The sequence below is a fragment of the Erpetoichthys calabaricus genome, chromosome 3 (genome assembly GCF_900747795.2).
Source record: "Erpetoichthys calabaricus chromosome 3, fErpCal1.3, whole genome shotgun sequence".
In the NCBI taxonomy this organism is placed as follows: Eukaryota; Metazoa; Chordata; class Cladistia; order Polypteriformes; family Polypteridae; genus Erpetoichthys; species Erpetoichthys calabaricus.
Window position 1 is genome coordinate 21,622,372 of NC_041396.2, and position 14,440 is coordinate 21,636,811.

Consider the following 14,440-nt stretch of genomic DNA (forward strand, 5'->3'; position numbering starts at 1 on the left):
CTGCTGGAGCCAATCCCAGCCAACACAGGGCACAAGGCAGGAACCAATCCCGAGCAGGGTGCCAACCCACCGCAGGACACACATCCACACACCAAGCACACACTAGGGCCAATTTAGAATCGCCAATCCACCTAACCTGCATGTCTTTGGACTGTGGGAGGAAACCGGAGCGCCCGGAGGAAACCCACGCAGACACGGCTCCTCCGTTAAAAGAAGGTTTATATGGAATGAAAATAAATCAGTTGGACCCTCTGAAGTTAGATTTAGGACTTGTAATTTAAACTGTAATAGATGTAACCTTATTTTTTGCAAATATTCTGTTTAAAGATATTAAGTTTATACCTTCCAAAACAAATAAATAAAGACATCCCTTTAACTGTGATATGGAGAAGAAGAGGTGCTTTTCAACAAAAAGATTTGTATGGAGATGGATTAATTAATGAGCAGTCATTTTGACCTGGACTTGCAGTTCATCATCATTGGACCATCTAGATTTTCTCACCAAAATGCAATTATTACACTGAAATTCAGCTAATCCATGCATTATTCTTATGATTTAATTCCTAAAATGCCCACTACTCATTTAGTCTGCCTGTTTTGCTTAAAAAGTATTGTGAGAAGCATCCTGGACACAGACAGACGGACATCGTATCTTGCACCCAACACATGTTTATTTACAATATTTACACAGTTAATGTTGCACAAACCCAGTGCCTCCAGCACCAATCTCCCAAAGTCCAGGCCTCTCCCTCCAGTGCCTGCCTTCTTCTGGCCGCCTCCACTCCTCTCCAACACGACTCTTGTCCAATTCCGCCCGACTCCAGTTACTGTCTGAACGGAGGCGGCCCCTTTAATGCACACCCGGATGGGATCCAGGTGCTTCCCGACACTCCTCTGCTGACACTCCCCTGTGTGGCGGAAGTGTCGGCTGTGCACCCGGAAGGACTGTGGGTGTCCCTGTTCTTCTTCCCCCGGATCTTCTTCCGGATGTGGTGGAAGTGCTGACGTCCCGGGCTCTCTAGGCACTGGGGTGGCCCCTGGCGGTGACCACAGGCCCCTACAGGGTTGGGCTTCCAAGCCCTGCACCCGTGGTCCCCAACGCAACAAGGGCGGTCGCCCCCTCGTGGTCTGGAGGAGGCACAAGCCTTCCTCCGTTCCTATCGGGCGTCCCAGCTGGGTACCAAGCCCAGCGGCCTGCCAAAGTATATGTATCTTCTTTTTCTAAAAAACATTTTAAAAGACAGTCAACCTTCCTGGAATAAGAACAGGTGAGATGATACAGAAGGAGCTCCTGCCCACCCATCCATCCTCTGACCGTATTTCAGAATCTATTTACAGTAGGGTGAAATTTAAGGAGAAAATCCTCATAAAACATTTTTTATTAAAATTGTACTAATTCTGAGTTTATATTAATCTTAATAACTTCTCTGTAGTTTTAAAAAAAGTCCTGTGAAAAACAGAAAAGCTTAGTTTTCTACCTTATGGCATTGTTGATAAACTATAAATCATCTCTGTTACTTGATTAACTGTGGGACTGGCGTTTGGCTCTCCTGTTTGTTCTTAGGTGCCCACATCAGTCACAAAACCTTCTGGACAATCCTAAAGGGCAGGACAGAAGAAGAGTTTGTGTACAATATAATAATTACAGAAGGGATGAGAATTTTATTCCCTTGCTGGAAGATATTTCATTATTAAAAAACTTCATTTTTATAACATTCAACAGCAGATACAAACAGAAGTTTTGGAAACACATTTCCAAAACAAAATACTGCAGAGTGTCAGCCTGAAACATTCCACATGTATTATCTAATTCAATTTTCTTCTGGAAGCCAAATGAACAACATACAGTCAAATTTGCATAAGAAGTTCAAAAGCATTAAGAGAGTTAATAAAGCATAAGATCGATCATAAAATCAGACCCCGACTTATACGCCTGTTTGAAAATATGACACTTCATTATTTTTTTTTTTACATCTTCTTGCCTCCTCCAATCTCTCATCAGTTTCTCAGACACAACAAATGTTGTTGCAGCAGTGCAGTTACCAATTTCTTTTGCTACTTCAACAACTTTTAATTTAAAACCAGCTTCATATTTTCTTCTGATCAAACGTTCCATTGTAGATAAGTGATGCTCTTACGATAAAGGTGTATGTGAGATACACAAAACACAAAACAGTGCAATCGTCGCTTCAGACTAGTTTGGGTATCACCGTGTGGTCACGTGCACAAAATACATAGAAATAAAGGGCAGTGTGCCCCATGGTTACTCTCTGAGGTGGGCAGTAGCATATCGTAATCCCTTGTACCAATAGCGTGAGTTTCCCGCATTCGACTTATACGACTAACATCATAAAATACCAGAAATTAAACTGTAAAATCAAGCCCAGAGTTATCCACAATTGTATACGGTAAATTTCTATACCTCCTACATGTTCTTATTCCAGAAGAATTATTGATCAGTCTTGAAGACTCAGACAACATCTCAATAATATGTAACATCTCTCAAGTCTCTTCCCTTCAAAGATCCTAGGGTACAGTGGGAAAAGTATCTTACACTTAATATCTCAGAAAAGGATTGGAAGGCTGCCATGCGTAGAATACATTCTAGCTCCATATACATAAAGCATTCAATTATTCAACGTAATGAGCTGTCACACATGTGAGATTAGGAGGCAGTCAAAAAGCTCAAAAGTGAGTGAAATATTATGAGATGAAGGATTGTCATGTGGTACTTACCTGAACCTCTTCTCTCAACAGGAAAACCGAAGAAAAATAATCGCCGCTATTTCCAGGCTCCAAAATGTCCGCCATGACGTCACTTTTGGCAAATCCATATAGCATCACTTTCGGCTCTCACCATGGACATCACTTCCAGTTCCTCCACAATGACGCAATTTCTGACTCCTGAATTCAATGTCACTTCATTCCAACTGTTTCCTGTTCCCATAATTCACTTTTCTATATAAACGCCATTTTGTTAAAGCAGCTTTGTCAACTATTACTAAATAAGTACTCTTGATCCATTTTTGCGTCTTTTTTGCTTTATTTGTCTGCAGGACAATATACGGGGACAGTCCCCACAACTTTATTTTGTGGAGTTTCCTTCCTTTATGGTAATTGTTCCACAGAGCACATTTACCTTGTTTCAGTTCCAACCTGTAAACGTTGCAGTCTAGCTCTTCGTCACTGGGCAACATGTTTTGGGCCTGCACCAAATTAACCTCATTCTGACAAAAATCTTTGAATGCCTATCAGACAGCCTTGGTATCACAGTCACTGCTGACCCCATTAACAGCTGTAAATTATAATAATAATAATACATTTTATTTATACAAGGCGCCTTTCTGAGAACTCAAGGATACCGACCAAACAAACAATAAATAAATAAGAAACACTATAAACAACTTAAAACATCAGAAAAAACAGAAGACATAAAAAATTAAACCAAACAAAGCCACTGTAATCATAAAGAAAAAGCCATTTTAAACAGATGCGCTTTAATTTTACATTTAAAGGTTGAAAATGATTCAATATTTCTGAGCTCAGTAGGTAATGAATTCCAGAGCTTGGGAGTAGAACAGCTGAATGCTCTGCTCCCCATGGAGGTTAGACGGGTGAGAGGGACGGTCAGGTGGATGGAGGAAGAGGATCTAAGGTTACAGGAGAGAATGGTAACATGAAGATGGTCAGACAGATATGGAGGGGTGAGGTTATGAATGGCCTTAAATGTTAATAGCAGAATTTTCAAATCAATTTGAAACTTAATCAGGAGCCAATGAAGCTGCTGCAAGACCGGAGTAATATGGTGAATAGATGAGGTTGAAGTAATGATGCGAGCTGCAGAATTCTGGACTAGCTGAAGCTTATGAAGAGATCTATTAGAGAGACCAAAAAGGAGTGAACTGCAATAGTCCAGACGAGAAGTAACAGGATTGTGAACAAGAATGGCAGTGGTATGGGGAGTGAGGGAGGGGAGGATGAGATTAATATTACGTAGGTGGAAATAAGCAGATCGGGTGATGTTATTAATGTGAGATTGGAAAAATAGAGTACTGTCAAGGATGACACCCAGACTCTTAACATGAGGTGATGGGGAAACAATGGAGTTATCAATCACAGGAGAAAGATTATCGGCTTTGGATAATGATGATTTTGAGCCAATGGGGAGAACCTCAGTTTTGTCACTGTTTAAAAAAATTCGAAGAAAGCCAGGATTTAATTTCAGCAATACAGTCAATAAGTGAAGATGGTGGAAAGGAAGAGGTGGGTTTACTAGCAAGGTAGAGGTGGGTGTCATCAGCATAACAGTGAAAATTAATGTAATTTTTATGAAAGCTATTGCCAAGGGGAAGAAGGTAAATAATAAAAAGAAGAAGCCATTGGACAGAGCCCTGGGGCACACCTGAAGTAACAGCGGTGGGTTGGGATGTGAAAGTTTTAAGCTGAATGAACTGAGTGCGGCCTGAGAGGTAGGATCTGAACCAATCAAGTGGATTGTGGGTAATTGCAATCAAAGATAATCTATTAAGGAGAGTGGTATGACAAATAGTATCAAAGGCCGCACTCTGATCAAGAAGGATGAGAATAGTAATTAAACCGCAGTCAGCAGCCATAAGAAGGTCATTGGTAATTTTAGCAAGTGACATTTCTGTACTGTGAAGGGGGCCAAAACCAAACTGGAACTTTTCATATAGATTATTATGAGATAAGTGGGAGTGAAGTTGGATTGCTGCTATTTTTTCAAGAATTTTGGAGATAAAGGGCAAATTAGAAATAGGGCGAAAATTATTGAAGTTAGTAGGATCAGCACCAGATTTTTTCAATATTGGCATTATTGTACCAGTTTTAAAAGATGAAGGAACAGAACCAGTAGTGAGAGAAGAGTGAATTATGGCAGAAATGAGAGGGACCAAAGAGGGGAGGCAGGCTTTAACCAGAACTGTAGGGAGGGGGTCCAGCTGACAAGTAGATGACTTGGATTTACAGATGAGATCTGAGATTTCTGAGGAAGTAGGAAGCTGGAAAGAAGAAAAAGAGTAAATAGGTGAGTGTAGTTCAAAAGAAACAGAGAGAGAATCTGGACCGAAGTGCTGATGTATGCTCTGGTTTTTCTCATTAAAAAAGGTCATAAGAGAATTACAGAAATCAGTCAAATAAAGGTGAGATGGTAAAGAGTCTGGAGGTTGTGTAACATTATTAAGTAATGAAAACAAAGACTTGTTGTTACCTTTATTACAAGAAATTAACTGAGTGTAATAGTTAGATTTGGTTTGTGCTATACAGTCCTTGTAATAAAGTAAATGTGTTTTATGCATCTCTTTGTGGACAAAGAGTCTGTTTTTTTTAATATAACCATTCAAATTGCCTGCCCTTTGCTTTCAGAAGCCGAAGTTCAGGCGTAAACCAGGTGGCAGAAAAAGAAAAAGAAACAGATCTGGTTTTTAGCGGAGCAAGAGAATTAAGAATGCCATTGAGACCAGTGTCATAATATGAGACCAATTCTTCGGGAGTGGATAAATTATAAAAGTCCATTTGGGAATCAATTCTAGAAGACAGAGAATTTAAACTAATATTCTTAATGTTATGAAAAGATATGAGACGGGGGAGCTTAGTACTAGAAAAAGTAAGTTTAGCATTAAATGAAAGGAGAAAATGATCAGTTATAGTGAGTTCATCTGCTGTAAGATTGAGAGGGACAACAGCAGAGCAGCAGATCAGGTCCAAGATATGTCCTTTACAATGGGTGGGAACATCAGTGTGCCGCTGGTATCCAAAACTCTCCAGGTAAGATAAAAAGTCTCTAGTGAGTGGGATATTGATAATGTTCAGATGTATATTAAAATCCCCCAACAGGACTATATTTGAAGTAATTGTAGATAAATGGGTAAGAAAGGTAGCAAGATCGTTCAAAAAATCATTGTTTGATTTGCAATGATGGTAGGAATAGGCCCAGACAATTAACACACAGTTGATTCAAAAGAGCTAACAGCAGGGGCAGGCAACGGCAGGACTTTCCATTTCTTGTGATAAATTATTTCGACACCTCCTCCACGCCCAGAGGCACGGGGTTGACAAATGTAAACAGACCCTAGTGGGGTGGATTCATGAAGTTGAGAAAAGTCTTGAGGTTGCTGCCAAGTCTCGGTTAAACAGAGAAAGTCAAACGTACAGTCAATGAGGAGATCCTGAATAAGATGCCCCTTGCTCATCAGTGAGTGGATGTTCAGTAGAACGAAACTGACAATGTTGCTGTCACTTTGACAGCGGTGGTAGCCGACTGAGCTAGGGTGGCCAACACGCTGTGGTCAGCATTCCTATCCGTGTTGTGTGGAGGGTGCCAAGAGTTGGACCAGAAGGAGATAACTCCTTTTGAGACATCTATTCGGAATTTCTGGCGGGACCCACGATGGATGTATCTCCGACGAGGGAGAAATATGATGTCCGGGTTGAAATGCAGCACAGACAGCAGAGACACAAACTGGTGGAGACGCAGTCGAAGAAGCTCAGCAGCTGAGTACTGGAGGAGGCCCGTCACAGTTTGGATAGCGAGCGACAGAAGACACCAAACAAACATTAACCAGGTGAATATCCTACCAATACACATTGTAGGTGAGGCCACAAGCAGCTCAGGTGTCCAAAGAACAAACCTGGTAAGTTTCGAAACGGGGTTAGGCTGAAGCTAATGCACACACAGCAACGCAGAGATATCAGCAATAACGGCAATATCACCAGCAAAATCACCAGTCATAGCTAAAATTAATAGTCTAGTTACCGGCGAGCAGTGGTGACCAGTCCCGCCAGCGTTCACTCAAAACGGAAGTCAATGACTACATTCTTCTCCTTCTTCTTCTTTTCTCTATCGCCTCCAACTCCTCCCTGGCAAGCTCTATTCACTTTCATCCGACTCCGGCTCCCTTGCTGGAATTAGGCAGCCTCTTTTATACCTCCCCCGGATGTGCTCCAGGTGCTTCCTGATCTTCTCTCAGCAGCACTTCCTAGTGTGGCGGAAGTACTGCCTTCCAGGGATCCATAAGTATCTGGGCCCCTCTTGGCGGTGACCAAAGGCCTCAACCGGGATGAGCTTCCAAGCTCTGCTCCTGTGGCCTCCACGCAGACTAGGGAGGCTTTCCTCCCATGGCCCAGTGAAGGTACTGCTCCTCTCCTGGACCATCCAGGCGACCCGGCTGGGCAGGACCCCCAGCCATCTGCCACAGCTGGTTTGGCTGCATTTCCTACATGATCAAGGGTTTCCTCATGTCCCAGCTTCTCTGAAATGCAGTGCATCAAGACATATTCAACTTTCAACAATTTTAGCCTAATCCAAAGGAGGCATCCAAATCCAAAGAATGGTAATGACCACAACATCAGTTCTCCAGATTCTAATCTCTACTCACTTATGCACCCTCTGTGTAGAGTTTGCATGGTGTCTGTGGAATATGGCCGGCCGTTTATCCCAGCTAGTACCCCCAAGCCACCAGGTGGAGCCCTGTCTGCAACATAGAGGTGCCCCGAGTTCCAGCAGGGCATCATGGACAGTGGAGTTTTTCATCACAGCCCTGCTGGATACCATGGGAACCTCCAGGGGACGCTGCAGGAAGGTCCAGAGACTTTTATGTGCCCTATAAACCGGAAATATGTCGTAGTCATAGCGACAGGAAGAATGACGTGTTTCCGGGGTGAAGAAGAAGAGTTTTTATATGACCCGGAATTGTTCCTAGTCACATGGACAGAGAGGGCGAAACACTTCCGAGTGAAGGACTATAAAAGGACTAAGGGAAATCCCAGACGTCGAGCTGAGCTGGGTGGAAGGGTGGCAACGCGTCTGGGAGTGGAGGATTGTATTGATTAGTGATTGATTATTGATTATTTATGAATATTGTGGAGAGAAAGGTGCTTGGTGCACAGTATTATCCATATTACTAACCGAAGGTTGTAAACCGGATATAGACGCAGGGCGCTGGGCGCAGGGCGCATCAAGGTGCACGCGTACTGCCACACTGCACAGAAAACACAGAAACGAGAAGGTTGTAAATCGGATGTCATGCGCACTGCCGCACTGCAACGAGCCCGCCACCTGTAAACTAGCCTTGCTCTAATCCACTGTGCCAGTAATGTAGATCACATAACGGTCATTCAGTTTGGCGCCCGCCCTAGAATCCAGAGTCAAACGCAGCGGCGTCCCAAAACGCTGTGGCGCCCGCACCAGAGTGAAACGCACCGGCTTCCCAAAACGCAGCGGCTTCCCAGAGTCAGTACGTGGCGCACAAACAACACAACCTGTGAGCTACACTTGCTCTAATCCCCTGGGCCAGTAATATAGATCACATAACGGTCACAGACTCTAACCCAGCGGCTTTCCACACTCAGTGGCTGGCACACGAACACCACAACCTGTGAACTGAACTTGCTGTGCAAAACTCTGCCAGCAGTCGGTGTCAGCACAGGCAACAGAATCACGTCTCCACAAAACGACACCACTTTACTGCAGATATGCTTATGTAGTTAAATGACATTTCCCCAGACCCACCCACCCTCCATGATATGTCATCCATCCAGATATCGGATGGAACAGAAACTGATTGCCATTCTTGGATTTCCGATTCGCTGGCGAATCACGGGCTTACTAGTAATAAAATAAATAATAATTGGATTTTAATCTGGTGTCTGACGTCTAATCTGAGGGTTCAAGGGGACAACAGTGCCTCTATATTTCACAGTGGCGTAGTCTTGGCAGGATTCTCTGGCCGTCGGTTTGGCAGAGGACCTGAATTTAAAAAATTTCTGTGGACAGAGAACCCCAAGAAGACAGCGTCAGGACACATAGAGAAAACCACCATACTCAGTAGGCTGCGCTGCATAACAAAAGCCTCCGTAAACATCAGTACGTGATGGGTAAGAAGTCTGGGAAGAAGAATGGGGATCGCCCAAAGGAGCAGACCCTAGACGATGTTGCGTGTCTATGGACATTCCTGACGGGAAGTGAAGAAGCCAGAGCGATGATTGATGCCGAGAGGACCCGGGCGTTAAGGCAGCGGGATGGCTGTTGGGCTTTGGACGTACAGGACAACCTCTATAAACTAAGAGGATTCAATCGGAGTCCAGAGGTATGTGCCAGAAAAACGTCCGATTCGCCGAGACCTTATTTTAATTACTATTCAGAGGCCTGTCTTCTCGTTTCTTAAGACGAGTCGGAGATATACTTCCCACCTAGGCAAGATGGCCGAGATGACGAGGAGTCTAGCCCATCTAGGAGTCGAAAGCTGGGGATCCTATTCGACGAGAGTAGTCACGTGGACTATCCCGGAGCAGGCTGGGAACACCTAAAGGACGACAATCGATCATATGACCATGAGGATTACCTTCCATTTGCAGAAACTGGGCACGTGTTCTCCCCAGATGGATTATGGGAAGGAGAAGGTCAAACACAGTCCATAGGTGAGGTCGTAGTTTCCCCGACGGAATTGAGCTCCCTGAAAGGGAAAGGGGAGGCAAGCGAAGCAGCACTAGCTTTAAATAAAGGTAATGAGGGATGGGGGATGACTGAACGGTCCGCCGCTAAATTAGAAAAGGCGGAGTGCAGTCGACAGGTAGCGGCGTCCCAGCCCTCTGAAATGCGAGACTCCAATTCTCAGAAGCCTCCGCGAAGCCCGTCAGAGCACGTGACGACAGCGGACGTGCTCATTGGCTCCCGGCCGGCAGGCAAGGAGAATGAGGAAATAAACTTGCCTCCGGTCGAATTAAATAACTCTATGGACGTGCAGGTACTCAAGAAGCTAATCGAACCCGTACGGAGTTTCTTGCAGATGCTGACAGAGATGGAGAGCAGGATAAAGGAACTGGGAGCGAAGGCCGAAGCGCCGCTGAAGAAGGTGGAAGAACACCTACGGCAATTTGCTTGGGAATCTCCCGTTATGATTGATTTGGCGGTACAGGTGAGTTTTACCGGTACCGTACAGAATATGGGGACGCAGAGTGAGATGGGCCCGCGTTTAATAAGTAGTGGGTGCCAAAGCACTGCGTGCCTTACAAAAGAGTGTGAACCAATGACCGAGTGGGCGGGGGAACACCCGATCGTACTGGAGCAGCTGGACAGTGCTGTTTTCCGGAGCGATGCAGATCTAAAGACATCCCCACCATCCGTTGTTAAATCGAGAGGGGTGCAAACAGTAAAGGGGCTCTCTTTTACTAATAGAGAGACTCAGACAGTGCACAAGCCCCAGAGTAAAAAGGAAATCCCAAAAATAAAATGGGGATCTCCTGATAAAGTAGAGCTGAGAACTGAGAGTTCAGCTGCAGCTGTGAAACCCTCCTCGGTGGACAAAGGGGCGGAGCGGAAGTTTCCTGACTGTTTCCAGTCTCGCAGAGGGAGAACATTAGGAGAACGGCGGCTGTGTTATGAATGCCACTGACCGGGCCATGTATACCGAAGTTGTCCTCGGAGGACAGGAGATCAGAGGTCCTTTTTAAATAATATTCCTTCAAGGTTCTCCCGGGAGTTTTCTGGACGTCGCCAAGGCCCGACCAACACCTCCTCCTAAAGGAAGACCTCCCTCGCGGGGCTGGCCGTTCCAAATTATAATTCTTCACTGGGGGGGGAGTATTGTGGAATATGGCCGGCCGTTTATCCCAGCAAATACCCCCAAGCCACAAGGTGGAGCCCTGCCTGCAACATAGAGGTGCCCCAAGTTCCAGCAGGACATCATGGACAGTGGAGTTTTTCATCACAGCCCTGCTGGATACCATGGGAACCTCCAGGGGACGCTGCAGGAATGTCCAGAGAGTATTATGTGCCCTATAACCTGGAAATACGTCGTTGTCATAGCGACAGGACAGAATGACGTGTTTCCAGGGTGAAGAAGAAGAGTTTTTATATGACCCGGAAGTGTTCCTAGTCACATGGACAGAGAGGGCGAAACACTTCTGGGCCAAGGACTATAAAAGGACTCTGGGAAATCCCAGACGTCGAGCTGAGCTGGGTGGAAGGGTGGCAACGCGTCTGGGAGTGGACGATTGCATTGATTAGTGAATGATTATTGATTATTTATGAGTATTGTGGAGAGAAGGGTGCTTGGTGCACAGTATTATTATAAAATAAATAATAATTGGATTTTTATCTGGTGTCTGACGTCTGATCTGAAGGTTCAAGGGGACGACAGTGCCTCTATCTTTCACATGTGATTAAACAAGATTTTTATGAAAGTATGATTGTGGTACTGCACCCCGAACTGAATTGGATTATGTGGGTAGATAAAACTTAGTACCCTGCCCTATGTGAGTTCCACGCTCACATAGTGAGATATAAAAACTATACTTGATGTAAAGCCACACACATTCTCATGGCAACACCCCTGTGTGGACTTTTCTGCTCGGTTTCAAAAACTGATGATCTGGCACCCCATCTGGGGATCGTTTCTGCGTTGCGCTATTATTTTTTATTTTTTTTAAATTTTTTTTTTGTTAACTGGCACAACCCCGTATAGATGGAATAATTCAACATGTATAACTTAGATTTTACAATGTTCCATAAAGTTTTAGAAGAATTAGCATTCTAAACTTAGAGCTGTTTTTACATTTATTACAGAGTTCATTGTGTGGCACTTGGTAACTTGGAGAAAAAACATGGAAGGACAGGAATTGGTGGTTGGTACATTTGACAGACAGAGTTCTGCTGCATTAAATGATTCCATTCAGGGCCATTTGTGTGTTCCAGCAAGAATCTTGCAGGAGGCAAAAACAATCCCTGGGCTCATTTGGCTGGTAGAAACAGGCACCCAAGGAGAATTGGCATCACAAGCAACTGTCTCATACGATGATACGGACACTTTAACCATCACGTTGTTATTGCGAAGCTCTCACACAAACTCCATAATAAGCTGCCTTCTTTCTAGCCCAAGTATTGTGAATTCAATATTCAGGGAGGTTAAATGCTTCCAATTCAAGTAGGGAATAAAAAACAGCAACAGGCCACCTGCAGCCCCTTCCTTATATTGTGTAGAGCATTGCCAGCTTGTCAGTCACATCCACTTCTACATACAGAAGTCATAAATATAAAAAGGTGAGTTTGTATGTTTATTTCCAACAGTGAGCTGTTTAAATCATATAGAGAACTAAATGCCTTGGTGCAATTGTAGTCTGTCACTTTGTTGAGTTCCCTTCTCTAGAACTTGAACTTTATTGGCATATAACAGAGTTGCTGAGACTTTCTCTTGGTCTTACATCCATACACAAACAAGGTACATGGAATTAAACAGCACAATATACAGTAAATGATGCCATCACATTATTTAAAGTAATCAGAAATATGTAACACAGTAAGGTAAAGCAGCATTGCACTCCTGCTCAGTAATATACGAGGTATGTCCTATATAAAATAACACAACTTATACTGCATGAAGGAGAAATAAAATTAGGAAATAACAGAAAAAGAGAATGCAGATGCAAATAAACCGTTTTATGCGTACTAGGAGTACTTCTTCCATCTATCCATCCATTTCCCAACCCACTGAATCCGAACACAGGGTCACGGGGGTCTGACGGAGCCAATCCCAGCCAACACAGGGCACAAGGCAGGAACCAATCCTGGGCAGGGTGCCAACCCACCGCAGGACACACACACAAACACACCAAACACACACTAGGGCCAATTTAGAAGCGCCAATCCACCTAACCTGCATGTCTTTGGACTGTGGGAGGAAACCGGAGCGCCCGGAGGAAACCCACGCAGACACGGGGAGAACATGCAAACTCCATGCAGGGAGGACCCGGGAATCGAACCCAGGTCCCCAGGTGTCCCAACTGCGAGGCAGCAGCGCTACCCACTGCGCCACCGTACCACAGGAGTACTTCTTGCCATTAGTAACCAGTAATATTTCCTTGATGGTAGTAAAAGAGACAATTGACTGCTTGAATGTAATCTTTACTTATTTTTCCAGCATGTTGCCTAGGTCTTGATGTTTACAGGACCTAAGTGGAGTCCAGTTTCAGGCCTACAATCTTTTCTGCTGTCAGAATAACGCACTGTAGCTTACGTTTCAAGTGAGCAGATGCATTTCCATACCAGACTGTTATTGAGAAAGTGAGGAGACTTTCAATAACCGCTCTATAAAACTGCACCAGCACTGGTTGGGACAGGTTAAGCTTCTGATAAGACCAGTTACCTTTTCACCTCAGGTCAGATTATAAGTGATAAGAGGGCCAAGAAATTGATTTTCCCCTGTTGACAGTGACATCATTAATAATTAGGGTGTAGGAAATAAAGAGTGTCTCCTAAAATGAAAAATCATTTTCACTGTTTTCAGGGAATTCAAGTTCAGATTGTTAAGGGTGCACCAACAGGCCAGTTAGTCCACCTTACTCCATTTTGGCATCTCATCCCTGTCTGTGATCAAACCAGACGGGTGGTGTCATCAACAAATTTTAGCATTTTAACAGACGGGTCTCCAGAAGTGCAGTCATTGGTGTACAAACAGAAAAGACGAGGATAGGACACAGAAGACAACCCTGAGGGGACCTGTACTCAGGATTAGGAGCCCTGACCTGATATTCACTCATCTTCATTGTCTCACATCTGTTACTTAGAAAGTCCAAGATGAAGAGACATGGGAAAAAGTTCACACTCATACTAAGAAGTTTGTTATGGGTAAGTTCTGGTATGTTTGTATGAAATGTGGAACTGAAATCCACAAATAAGATCCTGGAGTAAGTAGCTGGAGAATCTAAATGCTGCAAGAAGTGTGGAGAGCCATATTTACTGTGTCGTCAACTGTGTGGTAAGCAAACTGTAGCGGGTCAAGAAGAGAATCTGTGACAGATTAGAAATGCTGAAGAGTCAGACATTTAGATGACTTCATTGTTACAGATGTCACTGGTATGGGCCTGTAATTATTTCGAATGAAAGTATTTTGCTTCTTAGGCACATATTCAAGTGCTGATGCTGAGACAGCAGACACTCATTCTTGGCTTCTACATATAGAGAGTGAATGCAGCCTTCCCAGTCGTCAATACTGTCATTGGGAAAAGGTCTCTGGATGTGTGTCTGTTGTGACAGTTCTCCTACCACAAGATTTCATGTAACTGTGAATGTGTGTGTACTTATGTATGATAAGAAGGCTATAGAGTACACAACTTAAGGGTGTGTGTTCATATAATATTACTATAAATAATAACCACAGTAGTGTTAACTGTTATGTTCAAGTGTTGAACCTGAGGGGCTTGTATTATTTGATGTGCATACATTTACCCTGTGTACACTGAATAATGAGCCAGATTATCTCTGGGTGTGCTACCTTTCTGGGAGCTCACCTTGGAGGACCGTTTTAATTGCTATTATTTGCCAATTGATTTTATACGTTTTCTAATGGACAATTTCTACATGTTTTTGAGTTATTAATGTGTAGCGTTGTGTGCAGCCTGCAGTTCATTTTCTTCGTGTATTAGTGCT